A 22,269-nucleotide genomic window follows, 5' to 3' on the forward strand; every position below is an offset into this window, starting at 1 on the left:
ATCAACCCAGCTAATGGGAGTTGCATTATACATCAGTTTACATACAGTACATGAGCACTCCGCGTGTGTGGGAACTGCATTTTTTACGCTTAGGTGAGCATCAGCCTTTCTAATTTCTGAAAGCAGAAATTATCTGAAAAACAATCAAGTCGCATATACTTTGTATCTTAATAAAGTTTTCTGTTGCCGCTTAGTGAGGCAGAAAAGGCTATATGATGCACAAGAAAAAGGCTGAGAACAAGTATGCTTTCAAATGACAGCTATTCCCCTTGTTTTCAATATTGTATGTGGGGGAAGAGCAAAATTCTGTGAAACCAAGGCTTTTGAGCATTTATTGAGATGATCAATATCCAACAATCGAACTATATGCTGGGTGATAATGACTTGCTAAGCACAGAACAGAGTCCAGCCCTACTGGATTTTGCTGAAGTCTTCAGAACAGATTTTAAAAGGACAAGAGAAAGGAAAATGTCCTATCTGTTGCAAGAAAGTACCAAGATGTTTTGAAAACTAAGCCCAAATTGTCCACTTCCTCCAAGTGAAGGACTTACATCAATCTACAAACTTTTTCAGCACTGATGGCAGAGTCAGGCCCACGTTTATCTTTGAAGCTGAAAGAATGACAGTGAGTATCAGAAGTAGCTGCACGACTACTATGGTCTTTTACAAAGAAAATCCTGGCAATGACTTCAGGTTTCCTGGTTAGTTACGACAGTTTTTGTTCTTTTTTTTTTTTTTTCTGATGCATGGTTGAAATCCCATTCTAAGTAAGCCTTAACAAGATGCTCTTTTCCACTGTTTGTCCTATGAATAGCAAGTGCAAGACAATTCAGAACCAGTTTATTGGCACGCCATGGTGTGCTAAGGAAAAAAGATATGATTCTGTCATACTTATAAATTTTAAAGAGGGTATTATCAGCTCATTTAAAACAAATTCTTCTGTATATTCTCTAAGGGGACAGACTTATAAATAATGGAAATGTGAAAAAAAATACTTTGGCACATTAAGGTACAAATAAAATTGACTGCTACATATTATTCAATTGACTTCTATCTCTACAGCAAGGTGTCAATCATAAGAGCATTTTAGAATGGGATTAAATAATAAGTGTGCAGGGTTACTATGCAGAAATCAGAAAATCTGATTAATTTGTAATATATTTGTGAGGTCTCAAATCAGAAATGGACGTTGCTCTGGGAATACTTACAAACATTCTGTTGAAATATCTGATTTGGAACTAATAAAAACACACAGACTTGCTGACATTTTATAAAGTGAATTCTATAAAAATATGTTTGGCATTTTCATGACCACTCTGATTTAATAATGAGAATAAGATGACCTACTATAACTGGTGAGCACGCCAACAATTGCCTAATAACATGCAAAAAGAAACGCAGTCACTATATTTTTTGTGTTCAATTTACTCATCTGAGTTTCTTAAAAGAAACGTAACTAGTTATGCATGATTCAGTGAAAAACATTTCTTTCAAATGCATTACAATCCTAGTCCTGCTGCCACCCTTAAGACCAAACATAGGTTTTCTTCAGTACAGACTCCTCCTATACACAATAAGGTGCTATGTATAAGGTGCTACTAAACACAATTTTACTTTAGGTAATTTCCACATGATGTTATAGGTTTGGGTTTTTTGTTTTTGTTTTGTGTTTTAATCTTTTCATCACAGCTCATATATAAAGTGATATTAGATCAAAGATTCAACACCAATGTATATATCACTCCCCATTAAGATCAAGTCTTATAAATCAATTTTGTTTATGCAATTTTAAGGCCTAAGATCTCTCTGTGATTTAGTTAGTATTAAAACAAGCTCTTGATAATCTGTCATGTCATTAAATTGCCCTATGAAAGCTTTGGGAGAAGTGCAAATCTGGAGTCAAATATTTACTAGAATTAGATTTAATTGCAGTTACTATACCTTGAGCTCCCAGAAAATAAATAAGAAGTTCCAAATGAATATGCCTTTGCTTTCCTATTTTTAACATGGTACCACCATCCTAAGAACCACTGTTTTCTTTTATCTGTACCCTAAGGATTTTGCAATGTTTCATCTCACAAGCTGTATGTTGTACAACTGGGTTATACAAGATCATAAAGCCAAATTAATTGCACTCCTTTTTTGCATTGCACTAATTGGAATCACTTAGAATTACATTCCTTTCATACGGTCACTCATTACAGATGATATATCTTTTAATTCTGTTGCTTGAACACTCTGCCTCCTTCTTCTAGCTCACTTCCCATGTGATACAGGCATGCCAGTAAAATAGCACACACTTTCACGTGCATGAATGTGGTCTTACATAGCACCCTGTATGAAATTATGCATACCCTATTCTCAGAATGACCTTCTCACTTTTCTCCATACTTTCTGTATTATCCCATAATATATCTCATCTATTCCTCATACACTTAACAAGGTACTTAGTCCCCTCCCAATCTACCTGCTATAACAGTCTCTCAAGAGTCAATATTTTTTTCAAAACATGCAGGAAAATCTGCTTGCTGAGCTGGCAGTAAATACGGAGAAGCAAGAATTTCAGGGTTAAATTCTGCTGCATCACACAGAGTGACAATATTTGTTCCTTACTGTACACTGTCTTCAGCAAGAAGCATAGGTCAAAGCTCCCAGGAAGGCCAAGTACAGCACAAAACCCCACTAAAAGGCTACTTTTCCTTTTCTACCTAATAACGTTAATGGGGTGGATTCCTCTGAGTTCAGAAAATCTGAAGAGCTGGGAGAGCTCTGTCACATGCACTATTTCTGATTCACAGACTCATTGTTACTCAGCCGGAAGAAAAACCTCGTTAAAACCATTGGCCTAACCTAGCAGTGTGTTTGCCCCCACACTATTTTTCCCCTCAGTTTTCCCACCTTTATTTGGTGGCTCATTACTTCCAGATGCTGGAATGACCTCTGCAAGTAAATTATTCCACTGTCCAAATTCCACTCCTTACTAATAAAAATGAGCTGTCAAAACCTAGCCTAGATTTTCCACTTGTCCAGATCCAGGCTGTTACCTCCTGCTGGGCTATCCTCCAATGCTGTACAGCTTTCTACCAGCAAGGGGGATCGTGGCAAGAAACAGAGCTGGGGAGCTACCAGCAGCACCTCCTCTCCTCTCAAGCAGGTTTTGCAAAGTTGGTACTCTCATTACACTTGTGATTGCACCGGTGCACCTGGGGCAGGGAGACAGCAGAAACAGGGCACCCGATCTGAAAGTAGAGGTAATTCTCCATTCACCATTAGCCTAGGTAGGGGGCTAAAATTTTTCTTATAACTGAGCACTGCCATCACAGCCCAAGTCCATGCACTTGCTCAGTACAACCACAGGAACAGACGGGAGTGCTACTGCCATGGTACAGCATGACTGTAGACAAGGCTTTAATATTTAATAAGCAGTATTCATCATATGTGATTCATCATAAATTAATTATAAATTATATAATACATACATTCACCCCTCATCCCACCAAGGGGCAGAGAGGGCATGACATAATAAAAAATTGAAGTGCACTGTAAACATTGTAAAATAACCCTCTTAAAATAAAATATTATTTAAAATAAAGCTAAGTAAAACAAAGGCAACCTTAATCTTCCCTTATCAAAAAATAAAAAAAAATCCCTAAAAGCAAGCAAAAATCTTGTTCAACAATACATAGCTTGAAAATGAGAAAACCACAAGAGGAATATAAGAAGGGAAAAAAATTCCACACCCCAAGGCCTCCAAGCCTCATGTGAAATTACTGCTGTAAATGCACTAGTTATAATGAGGCTTTCCAGTTTACTTTGTTTTGTTTCATACGCATCTTCAGCAACCTAACAGGTAACTTAGCTCCCTATGTCTTTGTCTCACGGTGCCCCGCTCCACGAGGGGGGCTCCAGTCCCCCCTTTACAAATGGGCACCTAATGAACTGAGGGATTCGCATCCAGATTCTCAAATCAGCACGGTTTAGGTACCCATATCTCTTCAGCTTTAGTTACATTGTTCAGGAAAGGAGTGTGGGTTGGGTCAAAGCACAACATGCTCGGGGCATCCCTGGCTAGGTGAACCTGCATGCTTTGCACTGCACGTCCCAGCAGCCCTTGGCACACACCATGTCCGATCCTGGCCGGGAACCTGGAACTGACTGCCAAATGTGACTACACTGAGAAGCACTGCAGGAGATGTGATGGCGTGTGTTAAACACCGCCGTCCGGTTCTTTCCTCGACCTCTTGGCTCAGATGCAGAAGCATGCTTGTGCCTGCTCTTGTGCCTCCTCACCTGCTCCTGTGCCTCCTCTCAAACTCTGCTCCAAGTTCCGCTCAATGCCTATGCTTGAACCACAGCATGGGGCTAGCCTCAGCAGATGATCTGGACACAACTAACTTCTTTGTGGTCTTCAAGAAATTAATTCAGAATTAACATGTCTCATCTTTGTACCAGAACCCAGGAGATATTGAGCCATCTCTCTTTAGTGCTCAGGGCTTTGAAAAACAAGCAGGATTAAATTTAATAACACTAGATTTTCAGTAGTCAAAAGAATATGTAAATCCTTCTGGAATACGCATTTAAGCAAATATTTTAAATGAATCACTATTAATAAAAAGCATAGTGTTGAAAGCAACCGCTCATATTAAAACACTTAGATACATTTCCACAGGCTGACAGTAAATTGCTTGCATCTCTCAGCAACTGTAACTAGAAATCAAGAGTAGACTTCTTTTCTTTCCCATTGAAAATACATTAAAGATACAACTTTAAGAACGAAATCATGAAAGTGAGCATGTGAGCCTGTAAGAAAAAAGTCTTACATTTTTAAAACCAATAAACCCACTCTGAGCTTGGGTTTTCATAGCTGCATTTAAATCACAAGCCATATTATCACGAAAAAATAGACAACTTTTTTAAATAAATGAAATAGTCTGACTGATAAGATTCAAATCATCAGGTGCTGTGTGGAAGTCCATCATCTCTGATTAAAGTAACTCATCTTTTCCTTATATGAACCCTTAATTGTCAGCAATTATACCAGGAGCAATCTTGCTGGCAAAATTTAATAGCTGAAAGAAAAAGATGCAGCTGCTAATGAAAAAAAATGTAACATCCTCTCCAAGCAATCCTCACTCTGCCACAAAGCACCATACTGCAGCTCTTAATTTCACTATTTTTATTTTCCTGCTGCCTCAGAGTTTGGGCATGTAGCAGGAAGCCCTTCCAAATCACCTCATCATTACTAATCAGATTGCTACACAGAATTTCACAAACACATCCAAACTTTACAATACTTGCATGAGATAAAATTCAGATTTTATGCTGAATGTTGTATTTGTTTTACACTGGTATTATCATGTGGTTACGAGAGGAGATATTCCTGTAAGTTTAGCAAAGAAAACCAAGCTCTGAAAGTAAATGAGATTAATGAATCCCTCATTGAAAGGTCTGTATTCAAGCTTGGACTTCTCATATTTAATTTAGTAGCCAGATAGTTGTCTTCTTCCAGTCTGTGACCAAGATGTGGCATATAATTCACTCATCTGGATCGTATCAAACTTCTCTCTATATCAAGTTAACCCACAGATTGGTAAGCAATTCACCTTTTCCTGCTGACCTCTGCTTCTGAGCTGTTATTTTTAGGAAGTGATTTCAGCCTCACAAAGAAAACCAAACAGAAGACCAGGGCTTGTGCAGAGTTACCAGCAGCACCTGGCAACTCTGAAACCTAGCAATGTTACAACTATTGGTACCATTATTTTACTGCTGATCATTTTAGTTAAGACATCCAAGCTTGTTTTCCACAATGTCAATTTTTCTCCTTTGTCTCAATTTACATAACTTAATTCACTCTTAATTCTTCCCTACCTACATACAAAAATCTTCTAGTCCACCTTTTAAAATGTTTGTAGTGTGATAAGGAAACACCATACTGATCTAGCATACTGACACATATGTCAATGCAGTATCTTGTATAGAAAAGCTAAAAATCCTGCCTTTGAAATGGATTGAATTAGACAGCTGAATGAATAGAGCAAATTTGCTTTACTGACTGTATCATTCAGTGCTTGAGTAAGTAAAACCCCACAGTTTTGTACTTATCTGAAACTGCCACACAGTTGCTACAGCAAAGCTACCAAAATCACTGCCGAGCTCAGAATCAGTCTGCCAGCAGTGCACAAACCCTTGCCTTTGCCTGCTCCCTGGGGATATTTCCTCCTAAAGGATCGTTTCCGGCAAGGTTTCCATAAGGTAGTTGAAATGACTGTGCTCATTACCTATATGCATAGAGATATGCTTGTATTTACACACCTGCATCTTTCCGGATAAGGACTGACAACATTAAACCTTCATGACTGTTTATAATGAAAATCAAGCTATTAAAGTGATTCATGCTACAGAGAACTTCTCATGGGCATCCACCAGTTATATTTACTACCAAACAAACAAACAAACAAAAAACTACCAAAGGCACAAAAATCATGGACAATGCAAAATTCCAGCTCTGCCAACCGCCTCAAATTTTCTTTCACGTCTCTATCTTTGCTCTTTTTTCATTGTTTTTTCTTTTCTTCTTTTTCCTTTCTGCAACTGCAAAAAAAAACCTATTGGTGCCTATGTGAATATTCTTCCATTTTAGATACTTCATGTGAGAAAAGGAGCATAGCCACTGCAGAAAAAGTGAAGGAATATAATTGCAAAAGTATGTTCTTTATTCAAAATAGACTCATTCTACTTTTCACCCCCTAAGTACAGTGCATAAAAATCCCTTGTTAATAGTACATACATTTTTTATGAATAGGACCCTTCGTATTGAGAGTTCCAGTTTCTTTTCTACTGTATGCATTAGCACAAATATAATCACATTAAGGTCACAAAGACCCTATCAGTTTTCCCTGAATTCATACAACATTTCATACTCACTGTTTGCTGTTAGTGCTGGTGAATGCAATGATGATAAAGGTTACTTACCAGAAGATGGACAGTTGAATGCATTATTATTTCATGTTGGGCAGCTGATCCCTAGCTAAGAAGGGCAGGAGGCTTCTCTAAATTAAACTTCCCTTTCTTTCCATCCTTGCCAGCTTACTAAATGCCAAAGAGTGAGCACATTAAAAAGATCTATTTTGGAACAACTTCCACAGTTTGCCATCTTTCTATAGCTAACTAACATGTCTGTTATGATTTTTACAGCATTTATCTGTGTGGGTAGTTTTGTTCTTGATAGGGTAGGGGGCAAGTTGGGCTTTCTACCAAAAGGACAATTTCCTGACACTTACCTTCCCAATATGATTCCCCTACCTTCCCCCAAATAAGGCACACTGTGATGGTATCTTATAAGGATATATACATTGATGTTTGCCTGGGGAACCTTGCACAATTTATGTATTATGGGGTTGGCTGCTGGCACTACAGGCTGGTGAATGCCTGGCAATACGTGTGGGCAGCCTCTAGTGTGCAATTTAGGATTTTGGGGGGAAGAGAAGGGTAGTGTGGCTGACTTCTTTTGTTTTTAGAGGTTCCTTTAATAGACTTACTTACAAAGGGCAGGGCTGATCTGATCTAATGACAGAAATTTAACTCACAGCTTCTAGGGACTGGAAAGAAAAAGCTGTAAGGTGAGGAGGGGGTGAGCCTAGTGTCCAGTCAGATCTATGAGAGCCTGTTTAGGAATTCAAATTGTCTGGTTCAGTGAGTGGGAAATATCTAGTTAAGGGAGGAGATGTTCATTTAAATCCAGTAAAAGTACCAGGCACTGACATCTTCAGCAGAGCCAGTGTTCAGTGAAATGTACCCCACAATATATGTAAACTGCTACTGGAGTGTCCTGTCCAGCAAGTATGGTCAAGCAACAGTGGTTTATCACTCTTGCTCCTGAGTTCACTGTCTGGTTTCATCCCTGTGGTGTCTTTAACAATTTCACACTCTCTGCTGTGTTCTTTACACAGCCCTGTGGGGCAGCTCCATCAAGTGTCTCATTACAGGTTGTTCAGCTGTTCAGACTTTATTGAGACTCTTGACAGAGCTGTCCCACAGAGCAGCATGCTGCAGGAGTCCAGCCAAGATCTGTGAAGAAACCTTAACAGCAGTAGCGACTCTGTATGCAGGAGACCACGCTCCTAGATCAAGCTAAATCACAAACCTGCTAAAGTCCACATTATAAACCTATTTAGCTGCACACGTACCTTCAAAAATTCCTAGCTACAAAAATTCAACAGCCCTTCCCCTTTGAAAGTAGCCTGCACTGTCTGATGTCTGCAGCATGTCCTCATGATGTGGCTCAGCAGGGTGGGCCATTATTTCAAATGAAAGTGTGGCTGCCAGCCGCAGAAACTACTGGTACACATGCCTCCAGATCTTTTTAATCTTGAACTAACTTCTGTCTCTTTGCTATTGTCTGAAATCAACTGTAGTGACTATTTACAAAGGACTTTGCCAGGAATTCCCAAACACTTTATTTTTTTAAAGACCATTCATTCTGCTGGCCAGATCTTGCAAGCTACGTCAAGCCTGACTGTCACTAAACCACGTTTAAAACACTTGGCAAGGACTTTTGGTTGTCCCCACTTCCATTCCACTCCTCCTCTGTAGACTAAAAGTTAAAATACAAAAAAAAAAAAAAAAAAAAAAAAAGAACTTGTAGTTGGCATACCATCCCATCTGCCTCCCTCCCACATCCAAACAGCTGTCTGAGCTACCCTCGACAATGATAGTAAAACCACTAGGATGGTCTTTCACACACTAAAAATACCCTAAATAAAGGACTGAGTGGCTTACAAACATTTTGACGTTGTTCCTGCAATATGTTGCCTTTATGTCAAACTCCTGCTGGATTTCACACGTGTTGGATTAGTTTTTTCGGAACAGTTTGAGAGTACAGCAGAGATTAAAAAGCTTTATACATAACAGGCATGTATTCCCAGACAATCATATTGCATGAAAGACCTACTGGTTAGTAACACCTTGTCATGGCAAGACCTCTGTTGTAAGAACATGTCATGCAGGAAGGAAATCAGCAAAAAAAAAAAAGCTGCACGACTTAGCTTTGCCAAAATATCAAGTGGCAGGCAACTTGCTTCAAAGAGTTGAGAGAGAGGGCACTGCGATACATCCTAACAGGATTAAACCACATGGAATACACAAACTGTTTCTAATCCATGAGAATGCTTGCATTCATATACATGTGTATGCCTGCCTATATATAGATACTTATTTTTAAACAAATTAATTTCCTACATCTTTTTCATTTTTATATTTTTATTCTGTTTATTTTTTCAGCATTACAGTAATTGAAAAATATCTACTGGTAAAAGATGCTATTAATTTAAGTGCATTCATAGTGTTTTATGTCACTAATAGACTTAGGTAACATTACTCTTTTATCCTTTTTACAAAGCATTATTTTATTGTCCTCTCATTTCTAAGATTTTACTTCCATTTAAAGTCAAGCAGAGTGAAGGCTTTGCAGAATTCTATTATATTATTGTCCTGTCATTATTCTAACTCCATTACACAACAACACAAAACCAGCATCAACTTCCATTTTTCATATTATTTATTTTGAGGATTATGTCAGATCTCAGACTGTGTACGTGCCTACTAAACATAATTCTGAACTGGGCAAAAAGTAATCACTGATTCCTTCTAAAAACACTTTCAAAGAAAACACTTTTAAAGTATTCTGTATTTCTTTAAGAGCTGTACCTTGTGATTTTGTCCCAAGTAACCCTTTAGAAGAATTTAGCTATATGTGAAATTAATAAATAAATAAAGTTAATGTTTAAAGATACATATAGACAGACTTGGACTTTGCCCATATACTCAGCTGACCAACATCAGCCAGTCCTGGTGAGGAAGCCCCACAGCTGTGTTCGCATGGTGCTCTGCATGTGCTACCTTGTGCTGGTATGTACGTGTAGCATCGCTCTAACAGTCACACTGCTTTTAGACAGATGTCTTGCATCTGGCTGCATGCATGAGAGGGCCTTGGGCCCACCTTTCCGACAAGTCAGATCCATTGACTATGCATGGCTCAGTGCACCTGATGTGGATTCCCTTTGCGTTCTTAATATTTTCTTTTAGTTTTCCTGCCTTTTACTTGCCTTCCTGCCGTGATACAGAGGACAATCAGGGTTGGTTTGAAACAGCTACCACTTTCACCTACCTTTCCTTATAGCTGTCATAACTGAAAATAAATAAATAAATAAATAAATAAATAAATAAATAAATAAATAAAATAAAAAATCTGAGAGATCAGGTGCTAATCTGACAAAAGCAAAAATTAGGTTTAACCATCACAGAGTTCCTCTGAGACCTCCACCAGACCTTTTAATCTCTCACCTGGCGAGTATGATTAGTATCTCAGAACTTAGAGAAGTCCTAGATCAAAGAAGCTTGTAAAATTAGAGTTGCTGCATTGGCAGGTATTACCTGCATGCAGCTTCCTCCAGTCACAGATTTCGTATCATCTGACACTGCCCCCATCTTTATGGCAAGCACAGTTGACATGGTACAATGTCTGCAAACTGGGGCTCTGCAGTTGCCTTTCCTGCATGCTGAAGGAACCTGCACTCAAGCTCTGTAGGGTAACCATGTCATGTTTGGCACAAAGCCACTTCATGTCTCCTTGCATTCTCACATTGGCACAAAAAGCTCCTACTCTCCTCACCTTGCCTTTCCTTAACATCACAACACATGCTGGCTAATGAAGAATTCCTAGAGGAAATAATATTTGCTTACTATTAACTATATAATCCCAAGTGAGTTTCTGATCACAATCAGTCATTCCATTAACAATCTCCCAGACTGTTCCCTTTGTTATTCTGTATGACCTGTTGATGATGCAGATAACAATATACCACATAAATTGAACCTCAGCAAGAGATGTCTGGGTTCAAAACTCAATTTAGATTAAAAATAAACAAAAAATAATTGTGTCCATACTTATGGTCTTCTCAATTAAAACGGTATTCAAAGTGTCTCCAAGGAAAATCTATCCCTTTACCATAATATGTACAGCTGACATTCTTGTTCATAAGATTGGTGTATACAGCAAACAGGATGTAACAGACTTTATTTCAGTCATCAGGAAGCATACCATTTGTATGTGTTAGTGTACTTCAACTGTGTATTGTTATAATAGCACTGTTTTCACTTAATGTTATTCTAATGACTTTCTTCCAAAGAGCATCTGTGGACACCACAAATCCCTAAATGGTAACAATGGATAAACATCAGCTTGAGAAATTCAGAGCTATATTATTTATGAAGCTGCAATTCTCCTGTAAATAACCCAGTTGTTAAAATGATATGTATCTATGTAATTGAGTCTTCTGTATACAAATAAATAAGGCTTTATTGCAATGTCAGAAGTTAACAGACCAGTCAATAAAATCAATAACTCACTTTTTCTTGCTTATATATCTAACTTTTCTCCACCTTTCCTATGTCCTCTGTTTGTTCTGGTTACATATTAACACGCTGAAGGATATATAGCTCTTATGATATTGTTTAGTAAATGGTGGTCTGAAGGAAAGTCTTAAGAAACACCGCCTCAGCAATTTAATACTCTTGCTATTTACTGTGTACTTTAACATATACCTGTCTGGTATAAATCAGGGAGAAAGAAACTGTCTTGATCTATATATATCAGAGTCTTAGAGATTTTTAATGTGAACGACTACATGAAGGTCTAAGTAAATTAGGCTCATATTGATACATTTAGCTAAAAGTGCTCCAGGCCTGGATTGCATTATCATATAACCACTGTCAAAATGGCACTGCCAGATTATAACACTGCGCTTACTTATGCCTCTATGGTTAAGGTTGTGTCAGCGTTTCCATTACACTCTCCATTTTTCAAATGTTTATAACTTGGCTGTAAAATTTGCTTTGGACTGAAACTTGGCGAACCAGAAGCCAGATCCTACAAATCTTTACTCAAGAAAGTTGACCATTTTATTTCAGTGGGAGCCTTTCCATTAGCTGAGTCCTGCCAGACTATAATCCAAGGTCAAAGTTTATGAGCCTGCTTGTTCTATTTTCTTAATTAAAAGAGGATTGGGTCCCTTTAAAAATAGTTTTTGTTTGTTTGTTGTTTTTTTTTTTTAAAAAAAAGATATGGAAGCACTAGGAAGTAATACTTGATTTTGTGATGTGATTAGGTCCATAACTTGATAATCCACTGTTTTCAGTACTTCGAAGAAGAAGAAGAAAAATTAACAGCCAAGCTGCTGCAATGTAAAAACTAGCTGTGGGGCATATGCACTAAATTTTGTTCCACTAATTACATTTTGTGGGTTTTCATCTGGGATTTAACACACTTCCTAAACAGGGTAAAATTGGGATGGCTCCAAATGAGCCATTCTTGTCTATTAGGAATACAAACGTTCACAAAAGCGATCTTATTATGTATGCTCCATACAGGCTCTTCATTCAAAAATATTTTAACAGATGTCATGCTGGATAAATATAATGGCTCATCTGAGGCTTAGAAACACTTTACTCACAGTAGAAACAAATTTGGGCAGCATTTTTCAAATTGAGTTAAGTCCTTAATACACACCCACAGGCTTACTTAGACTTATAGATACAATATCTTTTTCTTTCATCCTCCTTAGCTAGCTGACCACATGATCTGTTATCAATGAAAATGTTTCTGTTCTGATGCTGCTTTCTTGGATCGCTGCTGAAATACGTCCTGACTCTGCATTTCACTTTTGGAAAAGATTACTGTGGAGCACTGTTTGGAGGACAAATGTAAGCCCGTTTTGCATGGCTCCAGCAGCCTATGGATTCTTAAGCAAAGCACGGGAGGTGCGTGATGTACAATAGCATCCTCTGTTCGCAAATTGACCACAGACAGGGTTGTCCAAAACAGCAGTGGGCAGCAACACATGCCTATGCTTTATTAATCTATGTCCAAAAAAAAGAAAAAAAGAAAAACACAGGCTACTTTTAAAACAGATACAGAATATAAAACCTGTTGATGAGCAACATAAGATGATGCAGTTTGTGATTCCTTTTGGAGTTTCACTTGAAAGACAGACCTGCACTTCTGCTTTCACTGTCCCTGGTACAGAAGAGCTGTTGCTGTAAGTTGTATTTGGCTTGGTACTGTAAAGGTCTCAGCAAATAACTTCACTCTTGTGAGCAGACCCACTGGACTCAAGTATGAGCCATTAGTGATGCTTCTTTACGCTCCTCGGGAAAGACCCCTCTGTGCAAAGGGAGACTGGGTGGTACTACCCTCAGGGCTTAGAGAGGTTGCAAGGCTTTACCAGAATTGAAATATATTCTTTAAGTTTACATGATTTTGTTTGGCACTGAAGAACTAGGCTCTGGCAGCTGCACAGATGCAAGTACATAATTAACAAAGAGGGATATCTGCTGAGAACAGCATGAATATTCCTTGCATGGAAGTTACTTTCTTCCCCGTAAGTTTCATTGTGTGTCATATAGTAACAGAGAGACAAATTGTGGCATTAAACTACAGACCTTCTGTTTTCCAGTAAAGTAGGATTCTTTAAAGCACATTTGTCTTTCACAAAGTTTGAGAACTTAAACACTGGGTCGTATGACAGTGCACGCACCTGACGTACCAATTTGCAAGATCACCTGATGGCTGTGCTGTGACATGTGCTGGGGCCAGAGGTTATCACCCCGGGCAGCAAGCAGGAATGCTGGGTTTTCTCAGCACACTCCGCACCAGGGCCAAGGCCTCTGAGGCCTGTCCTTGTCTGTGGATATTGAGGGACAGAAGTAATCCTACAGCAAACCTTACATTCTTCTCCAAGGCTTTTCACTGGGGCTGCGCTCATCCACTCTTACAGTGCCAGTTGTAGCTCATACCAGCAAGGTTTTTCGTGTGGGACTGATACAAAGCCTGGTGGAGTCAAGAGAATGGCTTAGGTCGAGTTACATGAGTTTTGACTAAAACCTAAATGTGACAGATAGGTTATTTGGTTCTGATGGGTTTAAATGGTGGAGTGCAGGTCTTTAGTATACGAGACGTATACCTTCTTTTTCTGTTGAGTGTGTACAGATGATTGTATGATGCAGCATCCTGCTAGTTAGACTACACAGACCCCTCATAACATACATACACTTAATGTCTGACACCTGACATACCTCTTCTATGAAAGAATCAGTCTCAGGATGTGGTTACATTCCTTGGCTCCCCTTTCCTTCTCAGTTTCCCTTTTTTTCTGTGCTGTTTTCTTCAACTTTGATGAGTATTATTTGACTAAACCCCTGAAACAGTGGCTCCAATAATATCAAAATATGTGGGGTTAATTGCTTATATTTTTAAAGGCCAGGTGGCTCACCAAAAAAATCGCAAATGCAGTAATGTAAGGCAATTTTAAAACCCATTATTTTCAGAGAATTTATTTGTACTTGGAATAAAAATATTTTGCATTAGAATGGGAATAGGGCAGTCAGTCAGATAAGAGGGATGACAGATCCTGTCACCAGCACAAGTGTTTAAACATATCAGGGCTCACTCGAGGCTGGAGGCACTCCACACATCTCCCTCTCATGCTGGAATGGAAAATAGAATTTCCCCCTAGTGGGAACAGCTCATCTTCCAAAGATACTTTTCTCTTCCACAAAGATAAATATTTTCAAACACTGGATCATATTCACACTCTTCTCCTGTAGTTACCAAAGATATAAATATCTTAATATTTCAAAACTACAATATAATGAAATAAGATTCAGCATAACAACATCCACCAGAGAGGACAACTTAAAAGAAAACCATTGCATTTTCTGTATGAAACGATATGTAATGACCATTGCCTAGAAATGGATCAATCTGGCTCCAGTGGAGCAGCAGCATAAGCATTCAAAACAGCAATAACTACAAGCTCTGGTGAGGTAGTTTTCTTCCCAATATCATCTCATTTTATCCCCCCTGAGCAAGGTTTAAAGTCATGCTGAAAAAACATCCAAAGACAGCTTTCTGTCCCTGCCCCCATCCTTGAAATTCTTGATTTTATTAATAATTCTCTACGGGCTAGCAATTTCCAGTTGTAACACACTGTACTGAGTCCAATTACAACCACCACAAATCCTGTTCTTTTATGGGTTTATAGCTTTGGGGAGATAAAAGCACACTATGGGACAAAATGACATACAGAATTTGTACTTTAAAAGTTTTGGTTTTGAAATATTTTTTCCATTTAAATTTCATACAATTGGTGGGAATAATGTAGATAATTCATAAGGTTATTGTTGTCATTCTACTCTTTTAATATACTTTTAAATAACGTACGTCGTTATTTCAGGGGAACACAAGATTTAAGACTGAGTTTTCATATTTGAATGCCAGATCCTTGTATCTCACTGAACTGTGTTCGACAAAGAACAAGAGTTTTCCACAATATTTCTACTTTACATTGACAGGCAACTTGATTCCAAACCAATAATTGAATTTAAATAACCTTGATCTTCTCTAATATGCATCACTTTATGGTTGTTCTCAAGGGGTATGCTTGAAAGTTGTAAAAGGTCATGACAGAAGTGCCAAATATCAAGATAAATGCCAAAGCCATACTTAGTCAGCTCACAGTCCACTTGTACCATTGAGGAAAAGAAAAGAAACCAGAGCAATACTCACAGTTTCACTGAATTTAGGAGTTGACTTTTTGTTTGTGTTAAAATAAATAAATAAATAAATAAGAATGAAAAAGAAATCATAATACTAGAAATGCATGCAAGCTGGATTTTTGCTACTGATCACACAGTAACAAGCATAGGGAAGCACCAAGCAGGGGTTGTTTCCAACAATTTTTGTTTGTCAACTCCCAAACCTTTTCCAGAGCAGGTGCGGAGTCATTCAAACAATCTCAGTCTAAGTAAAATAGCTTGTTTTTCACCTATCCCCAAGTCCAAAAACCAGAGACTAAAAACTCCTTCCTACATCCTCTGGGAAATTCATAGGTTTGGGGTCCATTCATTTTCTGGAACTCATTTGATAGCTTTTATCGGTTTTGCAACACAGAATTACAGAGCATTTTTACTGTAACACCAGGGAATGACAAGGAATTATTATTTGCCTTTAATAAATGACAAGAAGTACTAATGATGTGATAATGGCAGTTGCTTGTATTATTACTATGAAATCTTTCTTCTCTGTTTACTGTGGGGGCCAATTTCCCGAGGTAACAGAGGCCAGGAGGAGTGAGCTCACATCCCAAACTGAGCAGTCAAATGTGCCCCACAGTCAGAAGTTTTGAAATGAACTCACTTATCTGACAGACTTGTAGAGTCTTCCGTACTCCACGCACTACTGCAAAAGCTGACACGTGGCAATGCACTGAAAGTGACAGCCCGCATCTTTCCAAATAACAAGGACTGTTTCTAACAGTCCAACTCCGTAGTTAATTCTGTATCAAACTCCCATCCTCTGCAGAGTGCACAACAGTAGTGAACGCTGAACAAGGGAAGACAACCAAGCAGCTCCTATGACAAGGATTTAAAATAGTCTGCCCCTCATCCAGCAGGATTGCATCAGTACTCCCAGGTGGATGTTGGAGCTCCTTGGATCCCATCACCACCATATTAAGTACAATTCAGTAGTGCAAAATGCTTAGGCCTTACCACCATCTCCTAGGCTCAACAGTTTTCACAACCATTTTGCAGCCAATTTGCCCCAGTTCCGTGTCTTCAGTTTTCTCTACCACATTTCAGCTAGTCCCACGGTGTCACCAGTTAACCCTCTACTTTCCCCAAAAAGCTCATCACTCTCTCAAGCTGTTAGGGCTCATTTGCACAAAAGACCCAAGGTATTCTGTGCGGGAACACATTGCCTTGCTACCTTCAGAGACAGTGGTCTGAATGATTTTCTGCTCAATAATCTGTGAATAAAAATGACAAGAACCTCTATTAGAACTAGGACGATTAGTAAGGTATTTATTTTTATCCCTGTCAGTCAGTTCAGCAGCAATGACGATACTCCATGGGGTCCTTCCAATCATTGACTTACTGTGGTTTAGATTCTTCCAAGGACTTAGTGTAGCTGCTTCGTTTGTTATCAGTCTACAGTCATTACCACACTACATTCACCTACATTTCAGAACAGACAAAAAACCCTGCAAACATTTTTCCTCCTGTAAGAGCTCTGGTCAAACATTTGTTTTTGACAAATATTTGAAAAAGCCAAGTCCAGGCGTGTGTGATAGACTTCTTCCCAAATTTACATCTATTTGGCCAAATTCTGCACTCTCACATTCACACAGTTCAGCTGAATACAGGGGAGCTCCAATTAATCATGCAAAAAGGGGACCCCTGTGAAAGTCTGACCATCCTCCAGCTTTGGTAGGAGCTTACAGATTTTGTCCTGACACATTTTAGAGTAAGCAGGCATGCATCAACATCTTTTACTGTTCATTTTTGAGCCTCCACATCTCTGTTTAATTTCAGGATAACTAGTCACACGCTGACACTTACAGGTATGGGGGATTAAGTGACAGTTAAACAAAACCCCTGCTGTATGTATATTTTTATGTTTAAACATCATGTCCTTTGCAAAAAACATGAAGGTACAACAGCACGTACTTCTGCACTTAGTCCATGTGTTTCTGCTACCCTGCATCTGCTACAACATGATGTGCTGGCTTCACTTTTCATGCACCTGTGTGGCGACCCACCTGAGAGAAATGATATATTGGCTGGATCAGGGAGAACACAAAAGAAATGTTCTTTTCAGCAGGACAGCCTCCTCAATCTGGTTGACCACGTGGATTCAGTGCAGACGGCAGAGCAGGGTCAAGGTGGAGAGAGGAAGCTTAAGCAGCAGTACTACTGAAGGTGCTAATGGCTACTTCTGCAGGAAGGATTCAGCTCTGGGTACCTACTGATGAGAACAGTTCCAACAGCCAGAGGTGCTTCTCCAGACAACGTGTTGGACTGGTCATTTTTACAACCCTGTGAGATTTTTGTCTGGTGGACAGAAGTGGAAATGTCTCCAAACAGCACACCAGACTGAAGACCCTGCATTCAATTTTTTAGACAGGCACACCGTAGTACTGTGGAAACACCTTTGTATACTATTCTGTCTGCTTGGGATTCTCATATGTTCACCCCAGAGGGTAGAAAAGCTTGACAAAGCTTTTTTCAAAGCTCCTCTTTTCATGGAACATTGCTTGCCTCTAAATAGTGTGGCAGAGCAGTACAGAGGGGTTGTCTGCCTTCTCACAAAGACAACAGCATGCATTTCACCAACAGCAAGCAGAGTTGGTATGTCCAGACGTGCAAAGACATAGATTACTCAGGCTGGCAGCGTGAAACATTGAGCTTGGAAATGAACCTGGCAGCGGGCCAGGAGATAAGATCCAGAGTAGCTCAGTGTATTTGTATACACGTCTGAATCAATGCTCGAACCAGTAGACTCCCGACGGGTCTGCAGTCTTCCCTGACACTGTTCGTTGACATGTCACTCAAATCCACATTGGCCAACACATACACTGCTCCCAGGGATGGGTTTTTCCAGGGAGCTCGTCCCAGTTCTGAGTGCTCAACAGTTCTTAGACTTTTCAAACCCCTCTGCTGATTTTCCAAAAATAACAATAACAACAACAAAAAATAATAAACCAAAGATCATTTAACACATGCCTTTTAGGTCAAAATTCATTTTTGCTCCTGAATCTTGAAATTTGCTTCTCTGCTCTGCAAGGGGCACCAGTGCTCTCTGAGAGATTTGCTGCATCCTGGTGGCCAGGAACTCTTACACAGGCAATGACCTTACTTTTGCAGGGTGTGATACAAAGTTAACTGGTGAGAGTAAGGCAGACATTCATTGACTTCCATAGGTTTGGGTTGGCACATCAGCATCAAGCTATATTCTAGTAAATTCTGTTCTAGGAGCACAGGCAAACAGTGCTGTCTGCAGAGGTCCTGGCAAGCCTACCGAGTGCTGAGCCACTCCTTTTGTGCCCTGCAGAATGGATCTGCATTTCTTCCACTTCTGACTTAAATACTTTCTTCAGACATCCTCTCATCATCCCTCGATCTAGCAATGTGGCAATTCCCTCTTATCATACATTTGTCATGTGTTTTAAAGAGCACCGGTTTTCAGATTGGTACCAGACACTAACAGACGATTCAAATGAGACAGAGAAACCACTGCTGTTTAAAATCAGCCTAACACGAGGATGATAAACATGCCTCCCCACCACTGTTAGCCACAGTGAGAATTACTCAGCAAAATGACTCATGAGACTGGCAATTCCTGATTACAGATACCTTTGCCAACCTGTCGTATGTGCAATGCTGTTGCGCACTTTTCTGCGTGGAAATGTTCTGTTATTTCTGTTTCACAGCTGAACTGGTGGGAATTGGTCCCCATGTTTTCTGAAGCTGACAGTCTACATCTGCCTTTTTCCTTCTTCTGTGTCTTCTTCCCTAGGTCTCCCTCAACTATCACCCTGTCTTGCTAACAGAAGGATGAATTTATTGTTAGCTGAAGTTTTCAGAGGACATTTAATCACACAAATCTAGTTAATCGCTGAAAGCCTATTTCTCAAATGTCAAAATTCCTCCTGTTGGATAATTATGACCCATTTCTAACCATGCTCAGGGAAAGAAGAGTGTGTTTGTGTCAGCCTAGACACAAAAGCTTATTTCTCCTCAGCCATCCAAGCTCTGTAGAAACTTCCCATAACTCTCTGGTGGCACTCAGATTAAGACTCACCCATTTGCCTTATTCCCAAGACAATCCAGGCAAAGCTTGAACAGGAAAAAAAATAAGCACCCATGGCAGAACTGTTTTAGCTATCTCGTTTTCATGTTTCTCCCACTTGCAATCTACACAGAGAAAACAGAAAAGAAAAAAAAAAAAAAGAGTTCATAACAATTTTGGAGGATCTAGAAGCTCTACAGGCAGGTGCAGTAAAATAAGGTTCACACCAAACCTACTTGCTAGAGTTTAGCCCTCAGAAACCTGACACAACAGAAAAGTCCAGCTCTCTCCTGAATCTATTTGTTTAGACCTTTAAAAACGAGAAGAAATATCATGTCCTCCACATATTTAATTGATGGGCAAACTTAGGCACAGATTGTCCATGAGCATGCCCAAAACCAACCTGTCAAAGATGATGCAACAAATCCATGTAAGAACTGGAACCAACCCTTCCTCTGGAGCTGTTTTTTGCCTAGACCAGAGCTCAAACAATAATAAAAATAAACCATAAAACAATAAATACTATTGGCAGCTGGAAAAGTAAAAAAACAGCTAATGAGGATAAAAAGTTGTACAAGATAAATGCAAGCAATTCTTCCTAAAAAAAAATATATATATATATATATCCAATGGTAGAAACACATTTTTTTCTGTACAAATTAATAAGAAACAGTAAATCAGACACTTTTAGCTTTTTAAAATAGGTCACAATAGATACTGTTTCTCAAAAGGGCCAAGTGTACCCTGAAGTAAGAAACAGCAACCTTTGCTAAGTTTCTGAATCCTCCTATGTCGCCTCTTTTTCCCCCTCCAAAGATGTGAGATGCTTCTCCTCTTGAGTCACAGTTAGAGCATGGACTGGATTCAAACTGTTACCACTTTATCTCATCTCTCTTATCCTGCAGCACTCTGATCAGTGGACAAGATCATTCTGTAGACATCCAAGGTATTTGTCAAATGGCTATATTTAAATATGCATTGTTTGCAACAAAGGAATAAAGCCATGAGAATTTATCAGAAAATTAAATGCAGCTATAAATTAATTTCTGTAATCACTATTCATTAATATTTAATATATTTATATAAAGGATAAATCTCCTCAATTCCCTAGGCATCCTGCATTTAATAATGTGGAAACAGCTTATCTCCTTCATGTCTCTGAGATTGGATTTGTAATAACTAGTAATGTTAAATGTATTTTTTTTAAATCAATAATAAATAAATACATAAACACTTCCCCCCAGAATGCTGCTGACGTTATTTACAAAATTAAAAAAAAAAAAAAGGCAACTGCAGAATGCCAAGGGACTTCATAACCATTTCATTACTACCTTCCTAATTGTATGTGGTGGAACTACATAACCAGTTTATAGAAATTGAAATCTTAGGAACTGACTCTCCCCACAGACATTAACAATAAGCATCCTGTGCAATAACACAGTACTTAATGTAATATAAACATTATATGCATCAAGCTTTAAACATTCCTTGGCTTCCCCTGCTGGAATTGGACATTTTCTAACACTCTTGTGTTCTGCCACTGCATTGAATCAAATATCTAATTTACAGGCTGCAAAATACAATATTCCCATATTACAATAAATAAAGAAAGATACTTTCAGAAAACACACACGCACAACCAGTATGAGGATAAGCAAGACTACATTTAATAAAGTGGAAATAAAGCAGACTCTTCTAGGAAATCTGAATGGATTTTGACACACAATATGAAAGAAATTGCTTCTGTTTCCCACTGCATCCCTGCAAATAACCAGGGCTGATACTACACAGTTCGCATCCAACTTCTACTTAGCAAGGGAACTTTATTCATGTGCTCCTCACACAAGCAAGTATTTTTACTCAAATGTATACTCAGATATCAATAGGATTACTCTTTAAAGAAAGGTTAATATTTTTACTTCCACGAGTTACCATGGTAGTAAGTAATGATGACTAGGAAGCATTCACATGTACATACTCAAGTCAACACAAAGCACTCAAAATCAAGAAAAATTTTGTAGCTTCATCTGCTTTCATTTTCTATAGCAAATAAAGAAAGTCTGACATATTATTATTACTATTACTATTCCTATTACACAGTTCTTTGTCTTTTTTTAAAAACCAAGAATTTTTTTTTAGGGGAAATACTTTGATTGATAGGTTTTGATTACATTTTTCAGGTACTTCAAACATGATACTTAGAAAAATCTATCCAACCCAGAATTCAATACTTCAGCTAAAGAGGACTAGGTGACTCCACTGATATTCCCAGCAGGAAGGAAGGAAGGAAGGAAGGAAGGAAGGAAGGATGAGAGAAAGGAAGAAATCAAAGGAGACAGGGAGGAAGGAACGGTGGGAAGTCCTAAAATAATTTTTAACATCATAAAAGTTATAAAAAAATTTATTTTATTTTTCTTCTCTGTAGTGTTCTCTATTGTCGACAGCAATGGCATGTGGGCCTCAATCCTGACTACCACATCCATATAAAGTTTTATAAAGCAGAGGGAAAAAATACTTAAAAGCCAGGCATGTTAGATCTTGGATTTGTTCAGTTCTTTTGCGGCCCTCTCCTGCATTCAACACGG

The 22,269-nt window shown here is 38.7% G+C and overlaps 1 protein-coding gene across 3 annotated transcripts in view; it reads right to left on the reverse strand.

Moving 5' to 3' along the window:
- POU6F2 (POU class 6 homeobox 2) overlaps window positions 1-22,269 on the reverse strand; it is a 331,845-nt gene that overhangs the window by 196,119 nt on the left and 113,457 nt on the right. The gene's annotated exons all lie outside the window — the stretch shown is intronic.

Source organism: Anser brachyrhynchus (genome assembly GCF_964034855.1).
Source record: "Anser brachyrhynchus genome assembly, chromosome: 2".
Lineage (NCBI taxonomy): Eukaryota > Metazoa > Chordata > Aves > Anseriformes > Anatidae > Anser > Anser brachyrhynchus.